At 42.6% G+C, this 20,936-nt stretch overlaps 1 pseudogene; it reads left to right on the forward strand.

The window, feature by feature from the left end:
* Positions 1–15,982: 15,982 nt before the first annotated feature.
* Positions 15,983–17,909, forward strand: LOC119331766 (annotated as a pseudogene).
* Positions 17,910–20,936: the final 3,027 nt, after the last annotated feature.

Here is a 20,936-nt window from a genome sequence, read left to right on the forward strand (position 1 = left end):
TGATGATTTTCCTCTACATGCGGCAGAGACTCGTCAAGTCGGACAGTTGCCGAGGCAGCGTGGAGAAGCGGAGACGCCCACGTCCCATACATCGCCACGCGTCAACCAAGGCCGCAGGCACTTGCCCTTTGGCTTCGCCTCGAAACCATGTTCGAGCGCGCCTTGGGCCCGGGGGCTACTGTCGGCGTCCTGGGAACGGGGGTACCCAAGCTTTCCTTCCTGCGGCCCATGGCGTGGCTCCGTCAATCGCCCGGTACGGCTCGGCTTCATCAACAACAAGCCAAGACCCTCACGAGGCAGATGATACATCTCCAACGTATCTATAATTTTTGATTGTTCCATGCTATTATATTACCCCTTTTGGATGTTTATGGGCTTTATTTTACACATCTATATCATTTTTGGGCTAAACTACTAACCGGAGGCCCAGCCCATATTGCTGTTTTTTTGCCTATTTCAGTATTTTGAAGAAAAGGAATATCAAACGGAGTCCAAACAGAATGAAACCTTCGGGAGCGTGATTTTTGGAACGAACGTGATCCAGAGGACTTGGAGTGCAAGTCAAGAAGCTTTCGAGGAAGCCATGAGATAGGAGGCCGCGCCCCCCCCCCTGTAGGGTGTGCCCCTTGTCTCGTGGGCCCCTCGGGCAGCCACCGACGTACTTCTTCTTCCTATATATACCTACGTACCCCGAAAACATCCCGGGGCACCACGAAACACAATTTCCACCGCCGTAACCTTCTGTATCCGCGAGATCCCATCTTGGAGCCTTCGTCGGCACACTGCTGGAGGGGGAATCAACCACGGAAGGCCTATACATCAACATCCTTGCCCCTCCGATGAGTTGTGAGTAGTTTACCACAGACCTACGGGTCCATAGTTATTAGCTAGATGGCTTCTTCTCTCTTTTTGGATCTCAATACAATGTTCTCCCCCTCTCTTGTGGAGATCTATTCGATGTAAACTCTTTTTGCGGTGTGTTTGTCGAGATCCGATGAATTGTGGGTTTATAATCAAGTTTATCTATGAATAATATTTGAATCTTCTCTGAATTATTTTATGTATGATTAAGTTATCTTTACAAGTCTCTTCGAATTAATCAGTTTAGTTTGGCCTACTAGATTGGTCTTTCTTGCCATGGGAGAAGTGCTTAGCTTTGGGTTCAATCTTGCGGTGTCCTTACCCAGTGACAGAAAGGGTTGCAAGGCACGCATTGTATTGTTGCCATCGAGGATAACGAGATGGGGTTTATATCATATTGCATGAGTTTATCCCTCTACATCATGTCATCTTGCTTAATGCGTTACTCTGTTCTTATGAACTTAATACTCTAGATGCAGGCAGGAGTCGGTCGATGTGTGGAGTAATAGTAGTAGATGCAGGCAGGAGTCGGTCTACTTGTTATGGATGTGATGTCTATATACATGATCATGCCTAGATAATCTCATAACTATGCGCTTTTTGATCAATTGCTCGACAGTAATTTGTTCACCCACCATAATACTTATGCTATCTTGAGAGAAGCCACTAGTGAAACCTATGGCCCCCGGGGCTATCTCTTATCATATTTGCTTTCAATCTACTTTTATTTGCATCTTTACTTTTTGCATCTATATTATAAAATACCAAAAATATATTTATCTTATCATACTATCTTTATTAGATCTCACTTTCGCAAGTGGCCGTGAAGGGATTGACAACCCCTTTATTGCGTTGGTTGCGAGTTCTCAGTTTGTTTGTGTAGGTGTGTGGGACTTTTGAGGAGCCTCCTACTGGATTGATACCTTGGTTCTCAAAACTGAGGGAAATATTTACGCTACACTTGCTGCATCACCCTCTCCTCTTTGAGGAAAACCAACGCAAGCTCAAGACGTAGCAAGAAGGATTTCTGGCGCCGTTGCCGGGGAGGTCTTCGCTCAAGTCAAGACATACTAAGTACCCATCACAAACCCATCTCCCTCGCATTTACATTATTTGCCATTTGCCTCTTGTTTTCCTCTCCCCCACTTCACCCTTGCCGTTTTATTCGCCCTCTCTTTCCCAATCTCCTCCTTTCTTTTTTCTTGCCGTTTTTCTGTTTGCTTGTGTGTTGGATTACTTGTTGCCATGGCGCAAGATAATACCAAATTGTGTGACTTCTCGAATACCAATAATAATGATTTCCTTAGTACTCCGATTGCTCCTCTTAATGATGTTGAGTCATGTGAAAGCAATACCGCTTTGCTGAATCTTGTTATGAAAGATCAATTCGCCGGCCTTCCTAGCGAAGATGCAGCTACTCATCTAAACAACTTTGTTGATTTGTGTGATATGAAAAAGAAGAAAGATACAGATAACTATATTTTCAAATTGAAGTTATTTCTGTTTTCACTTAGAGATCGTGCTAAAGTTTGGTTTTCGTCTTTGCCTAAGAATAGTATTGATTCTTGGAACAAGTGCAAAGATGCTTTTATCTCTAAGTATTTTCCTCCCTCTAAGATCATCACTCTTAGGAACGATATTATGAATTTTAAACAACTTGATCATGAGCATGTTGCCCAATCTTGGGAAAGAATGAAATTGATGCTTCGCAATTGTCCAACTCATGGTTTGAATTTATGGATGATCATACAAAAAATTTATGCCAGTTTGAACTTTGCTTCTAGAAATCTCTTAGATTCGTCCGCGGGAGGCACCTTTATGGAAATCACATTAGGAGATGCTACAAAACTTCTTGATAATATTATGGCTAATTATTCTCAATGGCACACCGAAAGATCTTCCAGTAAAAAAGTGCATGCTATAGAAGAAATCAATGTTTTGAGTGGAAAGATGGATGAACTTATGAAGATGTTTGCTACTAAAAATACTCGTCTTGACCCCAATGATATGCCTTTGTCTTCCTTGATTGAGAATAATAACGAATCTATGGATGTGAATTTTGTTGGTAGGAATAGTTTTGTAAACAATGCTTATATATAGAGGAAATTTTAATGCTAGACCGTTCCCTAGTAACCCCTCTTATAATTATGGAAATTCCTACAATAATGCTTATGGTAATTTTAATAAGAGGCCCTCTGATTTTGAGAATAGTGTGAAAGAATTTATGATTTCTCAAAAGAATTTTAATGCTTTGCTTGAAGAAAAATTGCTCAAAGTTGATGATTTGGCTAGGAACGTTGATAGACTTTCGCTTGATGTTGATTCTCTTAAGATTAGATCTTCCCGTCCTAAGCAGGATATCAATGAATCTCTCAAAGTAATGAGAATTTCCATTGACGAGTGCAAGGAAAGAACCGCTAGATTACGTGCTAAAAAAGAAAGCTTTATAAAGGCGTGTTCTTCTAGTTTACGTGAAAATAATGATGGGGATCTTAAAATTATTGATGCGTCTCCAATTAGATCTATGTTTTGCAATATGAATTTTGATGATTATGGGACTGATGATGAATCAACTTTGCCTAGAAGGCGTCCCAAGAATTCAGAGTCTTTAGATCTTAATGTTAAAGTTGGTAAAAGTGAGATTGGAGAATCCTCAACTTCTAATAATGTTGAACCTACTATCTCGGATTTCAAGGAATTTGATTATGATAATTTCTCTATAAAAGGTTGTATTTCCTTGTTGCAATCCGTTGTTAATTCTTCTCATGCTTATAGTCAAAAAAAGCTTTTACCAAGCATATTGTTGATGCCTTGATGCAATCTTATGATGAAAAACCTAATTTGGAAGTTTCTATACCTAGAAAACTTAATGATGAGTGGGAACCTACTATAAAGATTAGAATTAAAGATTATGAGTGTTTTGCTTTGTGTGATTTGGATGCTAGTGTTTCCACAATTCCGAAAACTTTATGTGATATTCTAGGTTTCCATGATCTTGATGATTGTTCTTTAAATTTGCACCTTGCAGATTCCACCATTAAAAAGCCTATGGGAACGATCAATGATGTTCTTATTGTTGCAAATAGAAATTTGGTGCCCGTAGATTTTATCGTTCTTTATATAGATTGCAATCTTTCTTGCCCTATTATTTTTGGTAGACCTTTCCTTAGAACGATTGGTGCGATTATTGATATGAAGGAAGGGAATATTAGATTCCAATTTCCATTAAAGAAAGGCATGGAGCACTTTCCAAGAAAGAAAGTTAAATTACCTTATGAATCTATCATGCGTGCTACTTATGAGTTTAGTGCCAAAGATGGCACTACTTAGATCTATCCTTGCTTTTATGCCTAGCTAGGGGCGTTAAACGATAGCGCTAGTTGGGAGGCAACCCAATTTTCTTTGTGTTTTTTGTTTTTGTTTCTGTTTAGGAATAAATAATCCATCTACCCTCTGTTTAGATGTGTTTTTATCTTTTAGTTAGTGTTTGTGCCAAGTTAAACCTATAGGATCTTCTTGGATGATAGTTATTTGATCTTGCTGTAATTTCCAGAAACTTTCGGTTCACGAAAACAATTCTTAAAAATCACCAAAACGTGATAAAATAGTAATTCCAATTTCTGCTGATCAATAAACAAATTGCATGGTCGTCCTATTTTGGCTGAATGTTTTGAGTTCCAGAAGTTTGCGTTAGTTAGAGATTACTACAGACTGTTCTGTTTTTGACAGATTCTATTTTTCGTGTGTCGTTTGCATATTTTGATGAATCTATGGCCAATAAAATAGTTTATAATCCATAGAGAAGTTGGAATATAGTAGGTTTAACACCAAAATAAATAAAGAATGAGTTCATTGCAGTACCTTATGTGGTGATTTTGTTTTCTTTCACTAACGAAGCTTATAAGATTTCCTGTTGAGTTTTGTGTTGTGAAGTTTTCAAGTTTTGGGTAAAGCTTTTATGGACTATGGAATAAGGAGTGGCAAGAGCCTAAGATTGGGGATGCCCAAGGCACCCCAAGATATTCAAGAATAGCCAAAAGCCTAAGCTTGGGGATGCCCCGGGAAGGCATCCCCTCTTTCGTCTTCGTTCATTGGTAACTTTACTTGGAGCTATATTTTTATTCACCACACGATATGTGTTTTGCTTGGAGCGTCGTGTATTATATTAGTATTTGCTTTTTAGTTTACCACAATCATCCTTGCTGTACACACCTTTTAGGAGAAGCCTATTTGATTAGAATTTGCTAGAATACTCTATGTGCTTCACTTATATCTTTTGAGCTTGATAGTTTTTGCTCTAGTGCTTCACTTATATCTTTTAGAGCACGGTGGTGTCTTAATTTTGAAGAAATTGTTAGTCTCTAATGCCTCACTTATATATTTTTGAGAGTCTTTTAGAACAACATGGTATTTGCTATGGTCACAAAATTGGTCCTAGAATGATGAGCATCCAAGTTGGGTATAATAAAAACTATCATAGAAAAAGAATTGGATGCTATGATCAATTTGATGCTTGATAATTGTTTTGAGATATAAAGGTAGTAATGTTAGGGTCATGCTAGTGGGTAATTATGAAATTGAGAAATACTTTTGTTGAAGTTGGCAAATCCCGTAGCATGCATGTATAGTAAAAGTTGTGTGACAAATTTGTTGCATGAGGTGCTCTTTTGATTGTCTTCCTTATGAGTGGCAGTCGGGGACGAGCGATGGTATTTTCCTACCAATCTATCCCTCTTGGGGCATGCGTAGTAGTACTTTGCTTCAAGGGCTAAGTAGAATTTTGCAATAAGTATATGAGTTCTTTTTTGACTAATGTGAGTCCATGGATATATGCACACTCATCCTTCCACTTTGCTAGCCTTTATTATTACCGCGCAACCTTCGCCGGTATCATAAATCCTTTATTTACCTTCCTCAAAACAGCCACCATACCTACCTATTATGGCATATCCATAGCCATTCCGAGATATATTGCCATGCAACTTTCCACCGTTCCGTTTACTATGACACAATCCATCATTCTCATATTGCTCTTTGCATGATCATGTAGTTGACATAGTATTTGTGGCAAGGCCACTTTCATAATTTTCATACATGTCGCTCTTGATTCATTGCATATCCCGGTACACCGCCGGAGGCATTCATATAGAGTCATATCTTGTTCTAGCTTTGAGTTGTAAATCCATAAAAGTGTGATGATCTTCATTATTAGAGCATTGTCCTAGTGAGGAAAGGATGATGAAGGCTATGATTCCCCCACAAGTCGGGATGAGACTTCAGACTTAAAAAAAAGGAGAAAAGAAAAAAGAAAAAAGAAAAAAAAAGAAAGAAAGAAAGAAAAAAAGAAGAAAATAAAAATGAGAGAAAAAGAGAGAAGGGACAATGCTACTATCTCTTTTTCCACACTTGTGCTTCAAAGTAGCACCATGATAGAGAGTCTCCTATGTTGTCACTTTCATATACTAAGTGGGAATTTTTCATTATAGAACTTGGCTTGTATATTCCAATGATGGGCTTCCTCAAAATGCCCGAGGTCTTAGTGAGCAAGCAAGTTGGATGCACACCCACTTAGTTTCTTTCGTTGAGCTTTCATACATTTGTAGCTCTAGTGCATCCATTGCATGGCAATCCCTACTCACTCACATTGATATCTATTGATGGGCACCTCTATATAGACCGTTGATACGCCTAGTTGATGTGAGACTATCTTCTCCCTTTTTGTCCTCACAACCACCACCATATGCCACCATAGTGCTATGTCAATGGCTTACGCTCATGTACTACGTAAGAGTTGAAAAAGCTGAAGCGCGTTAAAAAGTATGAAACAATTGCTCGGCTCGTCATCGGGGTTGTGCATGATGGGAGTATTTTGTGTAATGAAAATGAAGCATAGACTAACTATATGATTTTGTAGGGATAAGCTTTCTTTGGCTATGTTATTTTGATAGGACATGATTATTTGTTAGTATGCTTTGAAGCATTATTATTTTTATGTTTTATAAGCTTTTATTTTGAATCATTTGGATCTGAACATTCATGCCACAATAAAGAAAATTACATTGAGAATTATGCTAGGTAGCATTCTACATCAAAAATTTCTTTTTTATCATTTACCTACTCGAGGATGAGCAGGAATTAAGTTTGGGCATGCTTGATATGTCTCCAACGTATCTATAATTTTTGATTGTTCCATGCTATTATATTAACCCTTTTGGATGTTTATGGGCTTTATTGTACACATTTATAGCATTTTTGGGACTAACCTACTAACGGAGGCCCAGCCCATATTGCTGCTTTTTTTGCCTATTTCAGTATTTCGAAGAAAAGGAATATAAAATGGAGTCCAAACGGAATGAAACCTTCGGGAGTGTGATTTTTGGAACGAACGTGATCCAGAGGACTTGGAGTGCAAGTCAAGAAGCTTCCGAGGAAGCCACGAGATAGGAGGCCGCCCCCCTCCCCCCTGTAGGGTGAGCCCCCTTTCTCGTGGGCCCCTCGGGCGGCCACCGACGTACTTCTTCTTCCTATATATACCTACGTACCCTGAAAACATCTGGGGGCACCACGAAACACAATTTCCACCACCGTAACCTTCTGTATCCGCAAGATCCCATCTTGGAGCCTTCGCCGACACTCTGCCGAAGGGGGAATCAACCACGGAGGGCCTCTACATCAACATCCTTGCCCCACCGACGAGTTGTGAGTAGTTTACCACAGACCTACGGGTCCATAGTTATTAGCTAGATGGCTTCTTCTCTCTTTTTGGATCTCAATACAATGTTCTCTCCCTCTCTTGTGGAGATCTATTTGATGTAAACTGTTTTTGCGGTGTGTTTGTCTAGATCCGATGAATTGTGGGTTTATGATCAAGTTTATCTATGAATAATATTTGAATCTTCTCTGAATTCTTTTATGTATGACTAAGTTATCTTTGCAAGTCTCTTTGAATTATCAGTTTAGTTTGGCCTACTAGATTGGTCTTTCTTGCCATGGGAGAAGTGCTTAGCTTTGGGTTCAATCTTGCGGTGTCCTTACCCAGTGACAGAAAGGGTTGCAAGGCACGTATTGTATTGTTGCCATCGAGGATAACAAGATGGGGTTTATATCATATTGCATGAGTTTATCCCTCTACATCATGTCATCTTGCTTAATGCGTTACTCTGTTCTTATGAACTTAATACTCTAGATGTAGGCAGGAGTCGGTCGATGTGTGGAGTAATAGTAGTAGATGCAGGCAGGAGTCGGTCTACTTGTTATGGACGTGATGCCTATATACATGATCATGCCTAGATAATCTCATAACTATGCGCTTTTCTATCAATTGCTCGACAGTAATTTGTTCACCCACCGTAATACTTATGCTATCTTGAGAGAAGCCACTAGTGAAACCTATGGCCCCCGGGTCTATCTCTTATCATATTTGCTTTCAATCTACTTTTATTTGCATCTTTACTTTTTGCATCTATATTATAAAATACCAAAAATATATTTATCTTATCATACTATCTTTATTAGATCTCACTTTCGCAAGTGGCCGTGAAGGGATTGACAACCCCTTTATTGTGTTGGTTGCGAGTTCTTAGTTTGTTTGTGTAGGTGCATGGGACTTTTGAGGAGCCTCCTACTGGATTGATACCTTGGTTCTCAAAACTGAGGGAAATACTTACGCTACACTTGCTGCATCACCCTCTCCTCTTTGAGGAAAACCAACGCAAGCTCAAGACGTAGCAGGCGGCCTCCCTAGGCTGGCTCCTGAGGAGCGGAGATATATATGCAATGTGCACCTCGCGAGGTTCATATGACGTGAGCCATGACGACCAAGGCCAGGCAGGCGCCAGTGGGCGCAGTGTACATGTTTCCTCTTTGGTCCTAAGGAGGCAAGCGTGAGCACGGAGTCCCGAGGAATCAAGCAAAGGTTTCCATTCCGGTTCAACAAGACCAAGACCGCCAGGACGGCAGGCCGGATGTCATCACGGAGCCCACCGCAGCGGCACGACCAGAGGCTTTTTGCAGGAGAAGAGCACTTCTGTAAGGATAACTTGTACTAGTTGTCTCCCTTGAATTTGGCCATTGTGGGATCCCTCCTCGCCTACATTTGGGAAGAGGACCAAGGCCACTACAAATAGGACTTAGCCACCACCATAGAGGGGGACGGATCATTCAGACCAACCTCTTACCCACCAGCTCATCTAGCACAAGAACTCCTCACCTCTTGAGGCTAGCTGTTCCACCACTGTACTAGTTCATCCCCAGCCCCTGGAGGAAATCCGCCACAACGCGGGAGTAGGATATTACAGCGCAAGGTGGCCCGAACCAAGGTAAACTGTTGTGTCTCTTGTCCATTGGGTTCATCGAGCTAGGTCGTTAGATCGGTGAGCCGGCAGATTGGGGAGGCTGAGTTCTTCGCACGCACCCTAAAGTTCGAACCTCTCAAGGGTCCGCGGAACCCTGAATCCGACACTTGCCATGTCTGTGATCTCATCCGGGACTCCAAACAACATTCGGTCACCAAATCATATAACTCATATAACACTATATCGTCAACGAATATTAAGCGTGCGGACCCTACAGGTTCGAGAATTATCTAGACATGACCGAGACACCTCTCCAGTCAGTAAACAATAGTGGAACCTGGATGCCCATATTGGTTCCTATATATTCTACGAAGATCTTTATCGGTCGAACCGTTATGACAACATTCGTAATTCCCTTTGTCCATGGGTATGTTACTTGCCCGAGATTCGATCGTCGGTATCTCTATACCTAGTTCAATCTCGTTATCAGCAAGTCTCTTTACTCGTTCCGTAATTCATTACCTCGTGACTAACTCTTTAGTCATTTGCTTGCAAGCTTATGATGTGTATTACTGAGAGGGCCCAGAGATACCGTTCCGATACTCGGAGTGACAAATCTTAATCTCGATCTATGCCAACTCAACAAACACCTTTGGAGATACCTGTAGAGCATCTTTATGATCACCCAGTTACGTTCTGATGTTTGATAGCACAAAAGGTATTCCACTAGTATCCGGGAGCTGCATAATCTCATAGTCGAAGGAATATGTACTTGACATAAAGAAAGCAATATCAATAAACTGAACGATCATTATGCTAAGCTAACAGATGGGTCTTGTCCAACACATCATTCTCCTAATGATGTGATCCCGTTATCGAATGACAACACATTTCAATGGTTAGGAAACCTTAACCATCTTTGATCAACGAGCTAGTCTAGTAGAGGCTTACTAGGGACACGGTATTTGTTTATGTATTCACACATGTATTTAGGTTTCCGATCAATACAATTATTGCATGAATAATAAACATTTATCATGAATAAGAAAATATAAAATAATTACTTTATTATTGCCTCTAGGGCATAGTTTCTTCAAAAACTCTAGAGGTGATCAATGTGGTTCGAGGGATTTTGCAGTTAAGTTTGGGGCGAGGTCAAAGTTGGATGGATTCCGCTGGTCTCTGGTGGCTGTGTACAAAGCAGCCCAAGGAACTTAAGCTTGACTTCCTAGCTGATCTAGTAAGGATCTGTGGGGATGAAAGACTCCCTATCCTAGTTGGAGGGGATTTTAATATAATTAGAGGGAGAGAAGAGAAGAATAATGACAATTTTTATGGGCGTTGGTCCCTAATGTTCAACATGATTATTGAGAGTCTCATTCTGAGGGAGATTGAACTCACAGGTAGGAAGTTCACATGGGCCAACACGTTACCCACTCCAACTTATGAGAACTTGGATAGAGTGCTCGTTGGTGTGGAATGTGAACATAAATACCAACCCGTGTCGGTGCATGTGAAGCAGAGGGCGATCTCAGACCACACACCTTTGTTTGTAGACTTTGGGAGATGCAACACATATTGGTAACAAAAATACTTCCTCTTTTGAATTAGTTGGTTCGAAAAAGAGAACTTCATTACCATCGTAGCACAAGAATGGGCAAAGCCTGGTAGTGGGCGATCCAGTATAGAAAGATGGCAAAACAAGATTAGACATCTAAGACAATTTTTAAGGGGTTGGGCCAAAAACGAAAGTGAGATTTACAAAAAGAAAAAGAAAGACTCGTCCAATTGACCGATGCTTTGGACCTGGAAGCAGAATTGAACCTGCTTGATGTATCAGAGGAGGCCGCAAAGTCTGAAGACAGCAAAGCCTACGCGCTCTTCTTAGAGAAGAAGAAATGAAATGGGCTTTGCGTGCTGAGGTTCTTAAGGTTGTCCAAGGGGCTGATAATACACAATTTTTTCACATGATTGTGAATGGTAAACATAGGAAAAAGAAAATCATCCAGCTTGAACAGGATGAAGGAACCGTGGTGGGAAAAAGAACCTCGAGTCATATATTTCCAATTATTATAAACAACTATTCGGGCCTCCGATCGGTAATGCGATGTCCCTGGATGAGTCTGTTGTTGGGAGTATTCCTCAACCACGGTCAGATGAAAATGCTATTTTATCTACACCATTTATTGATAAAGAGGTTTTCGATGCAATATCAAAAATGAAACGGAATAAAGCACCGGGACGAGATGGGTTCCATGTTGGATTCTATAAGAAATGTTGGCATATTATAAAGGATGATCTTATGCCTATGTTTCACGATTTTTTCAATGGTCACTTGGAACTCTTCCATCTTAACTTAGGTATGATAACGATGTTTCCAAAGAAAGAAGAAGCCGTTCGAATCGAGCAGTTCGGGCCAATTTGTCTTTTAAATGTGAAAGTGGGTACTAGTAGACTGACACGGATCGCCCATTTGGTGGTGCAACCGAGCATGGCTTTCATGCCGGGGAGACATATCCTAGAAGGGGTTGTTGTCCTACATGAAACTCTCCATGAAAGCCATTCGAAGAAACTAGATGGGGTCATCTTCAAAGTGGATTTCGAGAAGGCATATGATAAAGTGAAGTGGCCATTCCTTCAGCAGGCAATGCACATGTAGGGATTTAATGAGACATGGAGGAACCAGGTGGATTCCCTAGTCCAAAAAGCTAGTGTCGAAGTAAAGGTTAATGATGATATCGGTCACTATTTTCAGACTCATAAGGGCTTGAGATAAGGAGATTCGGTGTCTCCTCTCTTATTCAATATAGTGGCTGATATGCTGACCGTTCTTATAGGCCGGGCAAAGGAGAACAGACAAGTTGGTGGACTCGTTCCCCATCTGGTCGATGGGGGAGTATCCATCTTACAATATGCTGACGACACTATTCTTTTCATGGAGCATAATCTTGCAAAGGCTCGGAATATGAAACTGGTGCTATGTCTCTTTGAACAATTGTCGGGGCTAAAAATTAATTTTCACCAGAGCGATTTGTTCTGCTTTGGTAGAGCCAAAGAGGAACAAGATGCATATAGACAATTGTCCAGATGTTAATTGGGATCTCTGCCTTTCATCTATCTGGGCATCCCGAATTATCATCGTAAACTTGCTAATAAAGAATGGAAATGCATCGAAGATTGATTTGAAAAAAAAACTAAGCTGCTGGAAGGGCAAGTTAATGTCTTATGAAGGTCGGTTGGTGCTCATTAATTCAGTACTAACTAGTATGCCGATCTTCCTGTTATCATTCTTCGAAGTACCTAAAGGGGTACGGGAGAGACTAGATTTTTATCGATCTCGATTTTTTGGCAGTCAGATGAGGCTAAGACAAAATATCGCCATGCAATATGGGATATCATTTGTCGACCCAAGGACCAGAGGGGTCTCGGAATTGAGAACCTGTAGATTAAAAATAAATGCCTAATGAGTAACTGGCTATATAGGTTATCAGTAGAGACTGATTTTATGTGGGCATAGATATTACGGAACAAATATTTACAATCTAAATCTCTGGCCCAAGTTACCGCAAGACCTAATGATTCACCATTCTAGAAGGGGCTTATGAGAATGAAAGATATGTTCTTTCGTAGGGCCAAATTCTTTTTTGGCAATGGGATGAAGACAAAATTTTGGGAGGACACGTGATTAGGGGAGGCGCCTCTAGCCCTACAGTACCCCACCTTATATAATATTGTACAACGTAAGGAGGATTATGTGGCTACAGTATTACAGGCTGTGCCCTTAAATATATAGTTTAGGAGATCTTTAGTTGGGGAACGTTGGAACTTCTGGTTACACTTGGTATGGAGGTTGATGGAGATTCAAATATCCGACCAACCTGATTCTTTTCGCAGGAAGTTAACTAGAAAGGGAGTGTTTACGGTCAAATCTATGTATATGGATCTTATTAATTCTGGGCCCAATCCCAAGATCGATACATATTTGGAAAATTAAGGTTCCCTTGCGTATCAAACTTTTCATGTGGTTTGTCCACAGGCAAGTGATCCTCACCAAAGATAATTTACTAAAGCGACGTTGGGTAGGTAGTGCATGATGTTGTTGTTGTGATCATGCCGAAACAATACAACACCTATTCATAGATTGCCCTCTCACGAAATTATTTTGGCGAACGATTCATATAGCCTTTAACATTACTCCTCCAGTTAGCATTGAAGCATTATTTGAGGCGTGGCTAGCTGGAGTAGATCATATTGCTGCGCCTCGTATTCGGATTGGAGTATGTGCGCTTATTTTGGCTATATGGAACTGCAGGAACGATATGATCTTTAACAGACAACATATTTTAACTTTCTTGCAGGTCATCTTGAGAGATACGGCAGGGATCCGTGCGTGGTCCTTACTCACTCCTACGGACTCCAGGGAGCTTTGGTTACTGGGTGCAACCAGTGGAAGATGGTAGCACGGGCTATATTCAACCGCTTTGGATGGCGGTCTCATAATATGATAGGAGTGTAGTGATCTTGTCCTATTTTCCTGCCGGTTGTGGCAATGAGTTTTTATTTATCTTTTTGCTTTGTGAGCTGTAATGACTCTAAGACTATGTTTTGCTTCGAACTTTTTAATAATATGGTCGCATGCATTTTTCGGATGCAGAGGCCGGGGATGAGCCTCCTTTTCCAAAAAAAAAGAAGATCACTCCTATGTATTTAGGAAAGGAGGGAGTAGCATGTGACGTGGTGGAAGTGAAAAATGATACTAGGGTGACCTCACACGTAAAAAGGCAGGTAATAAACCTGGGAACGCTGTGCTCCACGACTGAGATTAAGTGTTTTCCAGGTAACAAACGTGAAGCCAAACTGACTCTGCGTTGGATCGATCGGAGTACTACTACACGTAAACCCAAACTGACTCTCGTTGCATTGGATCGGCCGGTGTACTACACTACTACTCCCTCCGTAAACTAATACTCCCTCCGTTCCGAAATAGATAATTCAACTTTTTATCAACTTTTTAAAGTTGATAAAAAGTTGAGTCATCTATTTTAAAACGGAGGAAGTATAAGAGTGTTTAGATCACTATTTTAGTAATCTAAACACTCTTATATTAGTTTACGGAGGGAGTACTACTTACATAGAAACGTGGTTAACTCTAGTACGTACGTATATACTACTCAAAAGAACGTGCGGGTAGGACACGAGTTGGACTACGTACCTAAGCTATAGGCTCCCCACTTATATATATATGGGAAACGTTTATAGCCGGTCGACCGGCCGAGCGTTCGGCCGGTCCCCTCGCTCGCGTCGTTAGGCAGCTCAGGCCCACCAACCACAGAACTTATCTTTAACCTCATCACTTTCATCTTATCCCCTCGCTCTTTCTGAAGACCACACGAGGCATCCTCGTCCTGCTCGCCCTTCAGTCCCCGAGTTCTCAATCTCTCCTCCTCCTTCCTGTGTTCTCTCCAAAATCCACACCTAATCCCCATGAAATTGAGCTCGTTTTTGTTGCCTTCTCCGCTCCGCGCAACATTTTTCCTCCATAGATCCATGAGAGGGGTGAGCTCGTCCGTGCTTTTTTCCTTTTTTTTTCTCTCATGCCATGTGCAGTCCGCCATGGATCTCATGAGGTTGGGCTCAAGCACAAGATTGATGTTTCTTTTCTTGCCGTTCATATTGGAGCAGCGTCCAAAGGGCAGGACGACCGTGCTGCAAGCTCGTGCACCCGCTGCGTTACCATGGTGTGCGACGGCGGAGACCGGTGCCGGTTGGGGCAGCGATGCAGGAAACGGCACACCTCGTTGCTGGAACCGGCCGACTGGAAAGCTGCAACCGGCATCCGATGATGCTGGAACCAGTAATCATTTTTGCTACCACAGGCGGTTGGTTTTGCTGGAACCACCGCCAAATTTGCAAGTTTGCTACTACTGACTTTTTGGTTTGCTGGAACAACCTTGAATTTTTGCTACATCGGCGTTTTTGACTTTTGCTGGGGGACAACTTTCATTTTTTTTGTTTTGCAATTTTTGCTACCACCGTTTCCTTGGTTTGCTGGATCCGATGCAATTTTTTGCTACATTCGGGATGGATGGAGCTGCATGATAGGAAGCTGCATCTTAGTTTTTTGCTGGAACCGGGACACGGATAGCTGCTACCGGTGATTTTTTTGCTTCAACGGAGATGAGACCCAGAGAGTTTTTTTGCTGGAATGAAATTTCTTCATGAGGTGCGGTGGCGAGGCATTTTTATTTTTTTGTGCTGTAATTTGTGCTTTTTTGCTGGAACCATGTTTTGATTTTGCTACAACGAGCATTTGATTTTGCTGGAACCGCATGAAGCAGATTTGGGACCAGTTTTTTTAGTAACTGATTTTTGCTGCAACCATCCAACTGGCGAGCGGGCCCGGGGAACGGCGCCGGTGAGCTGCTCCGGCGAGCGGCGACGGCGAACCGGTGAGCAGGTCCGACGAGCCGGCGAGCAGCGGCCACCGAGCTGCAATCGTCGCTACAGGGAGCTAGAACCGCATGGTCACGTTGCTGCGCGAAACGCAGGAGGCGACGTCGGCGACCGGTGACGACGACGGCGACCGGCGGCGAGGGCAGCGACAGGGAAGACACGGAGGAGGTGCTTCGAGGCTGGCGCGTCGTCGTCTATGAAAACTTTTTATAAAAAAAAAAGACATTCGAGGGAAAGGAAGAAGTGAATCGTGCGGCTGCTGATTGTTTAATCGTACGATGCTGGTATGACCGGCCCAAATTTGGGCCGGCGCACCGGCGCCCATCACTCGTCTCTCTCTCTCTCTATATATATATACACACACACACACGGCCACACCTATCAATCGAAGTACCCGCCTCCCATAGCGAGCGCTCCTTGCACACGTACGCACGGGCACGCCAACTCGCCTCCTACGCCGCCACGCCGGCCGGTGCAAGCAAGGCAACCATGAAGCTTCGTCCGGCCGTTGTGTGCCTTCTCCTCGTCGTGCTTCTCTTCGATGGTATACTATCTACTAGTACCTCCTTGTTTCTTTTTCATATTCGTTTGGGAAACCTTCTTCGTCTTCTGCATCACTGTATGCATGCACGCAATTGCTGACACACATGGTCGATCTACTCTACATGGACAGCCGCTCGCGTGGAGGCTCGAGGCACACCTCCCGCCAAGGAGTCATCAAAGAACCAGCAGTGGACCAGCATGTTCGTCTTCGGCGACGACTTTGCCGACAACGGCAACCTCCCGAAGCTGCCCGGTGGTCAGCCCCAGTCTGATCTCTCGCGTCAGTGGAGCTACCCCTACGGCTCTTATCTCAACTCTCGTGGCTCCGCAGCTGCCGTTCCAACCGGCCGCTTCTCCAACTACCGGATTCAGTCCGACTTATCGATAATTTATTTATTATTCTATATATATTATTTAGCTGGCTAGGTCGAATTTGTTTTAGATTATCAGTAGTGTACTACGACATGTATAATCATACTTATAAGCACATCTAAATCTAAAACTAATAGAGCATATCTATGGCGCCGAACTTGCAGCAAGGATTCTGGGCCTCAATGCAGCCCCTCCGGCGTACATGCACACGCTAGATCAATCCGTTGATCCAACCGGCATGACCTTCGCTACCGGTGGCGCCGGCGTGTTCTAGAAGAAGGTGCCAACTCTTGCCGCGCAGGTTAAGTCTTTCACAAGACTAATCAACAGCGGAATCATCTCGAAAGAGCAGCTTCGCCACTCCATCGCGCTTGTCGCCATCTCCGGCAATGACTACATGAGCGGCGCCGACATCAAGAACTCCTTCTTGAGTAGCTTCGAGGACGTAAGTAGTAGCCGGACTCATCACACGTCCAAATTAAACACGAACCACCCATCAATTTATATTATTATCGATACAAACCTTACTGATTAACTTTTCTTGAATGCAGATCGATACTTACATTGGGAACGTGACGACAGAGATTGTGAAGAACGTCGTGCAAATACAAAAGCTTGGTGTGAAAAAGGTGCTAGTCAACAACATGCATCCCATTGGTTGCACGCCTTTGAGGACTAGTACGAACAACTACACCACATGTGACCTTCTTGCCAACTACGCCGCGTCCGTGCATAACAAAAATCTAAAGCAGTTGATGGGCAAAAAGAATATCACCTACATGCTGGACCTGTACACCGCCTTCACCGACATCATCAATCATGCCCCAGGTAAGTACTTGCATATATCCATGCGTGAACGTGGTAAACTAAATCTGGTTTCTAGTGTATGAGCTTGATTCAACACGTGTTGGGACTATTTATACATACAATTTTCATGTGCATGCAGGTGAAGGGTCGGATCAGTCCAACAAGTTCAACACCAACCTGGCCCCATGTTGCGAGGGTTTCTTTGATACGGGGTTCTGTGGACAGCGACGATACAGGGAAGCCCCTCTATGAATTATGCGAAAATCCAGACCAACTCTTCTACTGGGACGAGGTGCATCCGACACATGCTGGATGGAAAGCCGTGATGAAGTAGCTAGAACAACCTTTGAAGGAGTTCCTAGATCGGGCCTATGTTCCATGATGCCTTGTAGTTTGAAGACTTTCTAGATTAATTGCTAGCTAGTTGGTGCAATTTCTTATAGGTTAGCTCTACACATATAGTATGCGTATTTGGGAAGAAGCTTGCGAGTTTTTCTTTCACTGCCTAACTTTTAGTTTAGTACTAGTACTCTTTATGTATGAAACATGAACCGGCTAATGGTTTATTCCTGTTAGAAAGATGGTCGTGTATGTAGTTACATGAAATGAGAAGAAAGGAACGGCACTACTTGGACGGGCGCGCTGGCCCTATGTCCAGAACATAGCAACCCAGAGACTAGATGGCCCATGGGTGTCAAAGGACGACAATCCCATTAAGCAGAGCAAAAGGGGCCGGATATTAGTAGGCTATACCAGCCTGAAACATCAATGGTGGGATATTTACAGGTGTCTTGGCGTACAACGACACATCCCGTAACACAGCTACAAAAACACTCGCGTATACAAAAGTTCGGCGTATATAAAAATTTGGGTCAAAGCCGAGTGTCGTCGTGGCCCGCACCACAAACCAGGTGGTCGTGCTCGTCTGAGTTGGTGGCCCTATGACAATAGCGATTGTAAGCCGTACGCCACGTGTGTATAATGTACAATACAATGTAAAACAGAACTTACCCTTGCCCGAACCTTGTGGTTCTGTACAATGCACAATCTCATCTTCATTCCTCTCAATAACCAATCCACGTTTCAGTGTCAACCAATGGTTCATGCGTGCACAGGTCCATGTAGACGGCAAAGACCGAGGATCTCTTCATGAATTTCTTTGTTTCATGTCATCTATTGTCTTGGGCATCAAGAAAAGAGATTTTTTGCATGGTTCCAGGGATCCCGACAATATGTAGATACAGAGCAATACGAGTGATGGCCTTTGTGGCAAATAGCTTGATGTTTGCATCTTCCTTGACTGTCCAGCCCAACATTCTGATCAATGTGGTTACTGCTTTGGTTGAGGTGGTGATTAGAGAGATGTACTTTGTGTCACTATAACCGGAGGTTATATGCTTCTACACAAAGGAGTCCAAAATGCAGACGACAGCGTGCTTCTTGTCTCGTGAGGATTTGGGGTTCAGTGGGTCCACAAGAAAGGTGACAAGCCCCTTCTTATCTCTAAGAAAAAGACGTGCACAGTCCAAAAGGCACTCCTGAACAATTTCTGGGTCAGCCAAATAAACACCCAGCATGGCCTATCCTTGGAGCACATCCAGGAGTTCGCCCTTCTTTGGGAAAGGGTGTCTGGGATCAACCTGGTTGCGGATGTCCGTGATACTATCATATGGAAGCTCACTACAAGTGGCGAGTATTCCGCTTCTTCGGCCTACATGGCGCAGTTTGAGGGCCATCTCAGGAGCAACATGAACATGTCCATTTGGAAAGCCTGGGCTCCTCCCAAGTGCAAGTTTTTTGCTTGGCTCGTCATCCAAAATCGTGTTTGGACTGCGGACAGGCTGCAGCGTCGGGGCTGGCCCAATTGTGGGCTTTGCCCTTTATGCAAGCAAGTTGCTGAATCTGCATCACACCTCCTATTCCAATGCAGATTTTCCCAACGTGTTTGGGCTAATGTGGCTTCATGGATCGACATAAACAGTGCTGTAGTTGCAGGCTGGCGTCACGAAATTTTTTGTAAAGGAATGGTGGTTCAAGACTATCCTAGATAGGGGCCCCCGAGGAAGGCTCTGGCCTCCATGCTCATGCTTGTTTCCTGGGAACTCTGGAATGAGCGCAATGCAAGAGTTTTTAGGAATGTCGCTACCACGGTGACCATGATCACTGCTAGGATAAAGGAGGAGGCTCGTATTTGGGCGCTTGCAGGCGCTAGGCACCTCTGTAATGTAATGCCGCGAGAGTAGACTTCTTTCCCCCGCCTGGCGGGTTCCTGTTAAAACTTCTATCTTAATCAATGAAAATGGCAAATCTTTTGCCTTGCTTCAAAAAAAAAACTGTCCAGTATGCTTTTATGCAGAAATGTGTCATAGGCTTGCTCATTGTAGAGCGATCAGTTCCGTGCCTGACTCAACAACCAAGTGTCAGTGATCTCTGAAACAAGAAGGATAATGACTCTAGTATGGCGCTGTCAGGGCCAAGAGCTAGCGCATGATGCCAGGGGAGAAGAAAAAATATGCAGCTCAAGGGGGGCATTGCCCCCCCCACCCCCCAGCATATGACATTCCAAACCTCGCTGAAATATAGATGGTGAACAATAGAGGAATACGTGTGTAATCTCTGTGGTCGAAGCAACAACATTTTCTTAAATAGTTGAGTGCAAACATATTTATTAGGATTGCAACTGGGGGAGAAAGTTGCAACAATATGTGACTTTCCTTCCTGCTGGTGTATATAATAAATTTGCAAATCCACTACTTCTGTACCATCACTAGAAACACCAGAAAAACAGTGGCTCCATAACCCAATATGCATGGAGTTGAGTTGATGATACCGGAAAGAAGGGGAAAATAAGCCAACATATTCACGGATACCATTGTTATCACATCAATCACAAAATACAAAGACCCACTGGTAGTGCCTAGCTGCACCTTTTGAACTTGATGCTTCGTGTAGTCTTGAATAATAATCAGTCAACTGCTCTGGGTTGCAGGCTAAGTGACCTGCATATTTATTATATATCCAATAAACATGTCAAATATGAGTAGTAAACCATCTTATGTTATTTATTATATTTATTGGAGGCTCTATCGGACCTCGCACATAAATTATTGAAAACATTAATGCGAAAAGGTTTCTTTGCTAAGAAAATGTTTCCATTATACAAGAAAAAGTTTCCTTTTATAATGCCCCTATAATTAAGCTACAATGTTTTTCCTCTAATGATGCCATATCATCATGTTTTGCTAAGCTTAAGTGCCATTTGATAAAAATTACAGTCAAAAATCAAATTTAAATTGCAAGTCAAAATAATATTTCTTCAAACAGTAAAACTATGTTGGCGTTATTCTACAAATTCGATTGATCATTTGTCATGTTGAAACCAACATCATTTGTCTCACCAATTAATCCCTAGGAACTTATAATGTGGTCCAACAACAACAACTAAAATAATCATTTTAAAATAAGCGAATGTTTATGTATTTCTAACCCACTTGAAATCTTGTGTGCTAACTCAAGATATTGCCTACTATTTATGTGCTAAATCATGTATGTACTGTAGTCAATGTATCAACAATGGCCGGATGATTTTTTGTTGTGTGTATTCGC

This window comes from Triticum dicoccoides, chromosome 7A (assembly GCF_002162155.2).
Source record: "Triticum dicoccoides isolate Atlit2015 ecotype Zavitan chromosome 7A, WEW_v2.0, whole genome shotgun sequence".
NCBI classification, from domain to species: Eukaryota; Viridiplantae; Streptophyta; class Magnoliopsida; order Poales; family Poaceae; genus Triticum; species Triticum dicoccoides.